Source organism: Prunus persica, unplaced genomic scaffold (assembly GCF_000346465.2).
Source record: "Prunus persica cultivar Lovell unplaced genomic scaffold, Prunus_persica_NCBIv2 scaffold_61, whole genome shotgun sequence".
Classification (NCBI taxonomy): domain Eukaryota; kingdom Viridiplantae; phylum Streptophyta; class Magnoliopsida; order Rosales; family Rosaceae; genus Prunus; species Prunus persica.
In genome coordinates, this window is record NW_018027177.1 from 5,227 (window position 1) to 7,287 (window position 2,061).

Here is a 2,061-nt window from a genome sequence, read left to right on the forward strand (position 1 = left end):
AAGCTGAAAACCTATAGGCCTACCGTTAAATGTGCATACTCATCAAAGCAACATCCTCAGCTCCACTGCAAAAACAGAGGTTTTTTTGTTACTAACGAAAATAAAATGGCTACTATTCGAGGCCACATTTTAAGCAATCATCAAAAGGCACATACCATGGCAAACTTCTCTCAACTAGCTCAACACATCATAAAAGCTTAATTTCCAGTAACAATATATTGGAAAATCACAACCACCATCTCAAGGAAAGTGAATACTACAACATAGCCGACAGGTGACTCAGTTTAAATTCTCTATTGTTATTTACTATCAGCTAGAGTGCTAGATCTTATCAGCAATCCCACCTAAATCTAGATGACAAATGACTATTGTCATAGTTATTTTGATAGTCAAGTCTATAAATGGACACTTACTAGATTCATAATGAGATGAGTGCATCTATATCATGACCCCGCATTGCACATGCATTAATGTAAGTTCGGGATTTTTATTTTTTTATTATTTTTTATTTTTAAAGGATCATATATGGGAAAAATGATTCTTAGGCAGAGGTTTATTGACAATACATTATTACTTTCAAAAACGTTCCGCCCTTAATATACAGTTTTCTGATCACCATAACTTATTGAACACTCTTAATACTTAAGGATATTCTCATATCTTTCATGCAATTGCCACACTCAACTACAGCTACCAAATAAGGTATTCTTTGATTGCACACAGCCACATAATGAGCTTCAAATGTTTAAGCCCAGGTTTAGAAAATAACAACTAACCCAACAGAATGTTGCTCATTAAGTTTTTCAATTATCAATTTTACAAATAATCATCAAAATTAAGTAGTAAAGGGAAAACAAAATTGGAGAGAGAGGACCACCTGAAAGCAATGGCAATGTCGTTGCCGAATTTCTCAAGGGCCTTGTCCATAATTTCAAGAGGGGAAGCATTCTCAAGCCCTTTAGCCAATTGCGTAATATCCTCTGCCTCTACTTTCTCAACTGCCTCTGCAAAATTCACCAATTTTCAGCCAAACCCACAACAAATGAATTCCCTGAAATTCTCCAAAAATATAACAAATTTCAAATCTTTACCAGGAGCAACGATGGTTGCTGCAAGAGGCACAATTGACTCGTTCCGTTTAGACTGCGCATTTACGGGCTTCACCGAGCTCCGTCTTTGAGAAAATGTTACAGCTTGGCTTTGGAATTTGGCCGTGGGCTCGATCAAACACCCGAAAATAACCAACTGGTGGAGCTGCACATTCAAAAATGGGAACCCTAACATGTTAATTACATCCCAAATTGAAAGAAAACTAACTAACTTGTCCAGATTTCTCAATTCTGAGTCCAGTCAAAAATGAAAAAGAAAAGCGAATGAAAGGTTTTTACCTTTGAGGTCAGAGGAGGGAGTGGATGGAGAGAAGGTCCGGCCAGAGATCGAAGTAGAAGAAGAAGCAACAGCGAGAGCCATTAACGAATAATTGAGATGAAATTTCTTCTCTGTTTTGCTCTGTGATTTATTCAAATCTCCTGTTTGTGTGTGGAATTGAAGATTAGCAGGTTGTGTTATGTTTATATAAAGAGGCTATAAAAGGGGCGGCCTTTGAGGTTCATTGAACCTGGACGTTATATCGTACAGGCAACTGGGCATGGTAAGTTGGTCTTCCGGTTACGTGGCCGCTTACGATTCGAGGCTTCAATCTAAGGGAGCAGTCATCGCTGTCGTCACGCGGTGTGGGGCCCAGCCCAAGAGAGACCCTGAAGGTTGAGACGTAAAGGGACAGACAGAAGAGAGAGAGAGAGAGAGACTTTTCTCCTGGTCCATTTTCTCAGATTCTTCTGGTCTTTTCCTGCTTTAGTTTCTAGCCAAATGAAAATATACATTTTTATTTTTATTTTTGGCCTTTTACAGCAAATTATTGTTAATTTCTTCGTCATCTCCCCAAAGATGATTGGTGATGGACATGGACCTCACCTTACGGTTGGTTGCCCTTTGCCGCCCACTCAAAATTCTCTGGTTATACGAGAAATTCCTTCGATAAGTCTAATGTGAGCTATATAA

General features: G+C 38.7%; 1 pseudogene across 1 annotated transcript in view; it reads right to left on the reverse strand.

The window, feature by feature from the left end:
• Positions 1-1,564, reverse strand: part of LOC18769012 — a 2,768-nt pseudogene extending 1,204 nt beyond the window's left edge. Inside the window, exons 1-4 of the transcript XR_002269541.1 lie at positions 1,389-1,564; positions 1,092-1,254; positions 878-1,004; positions 24-65 (exon numbers count right to left, since the gene is read on the reverse strand). The product of XR_002269541.1 is annotated as a 5'-adenylylsulfate reductase 3, chloroplastic (transcript). The remainder of the gene's footprint in view (positions 1-23; positions 66-877; positions 1,005-1,091; positions 1,255-1,388) is intronic.
• Positions 1,565-2,061: the final 497 nt, after the last annotated feature.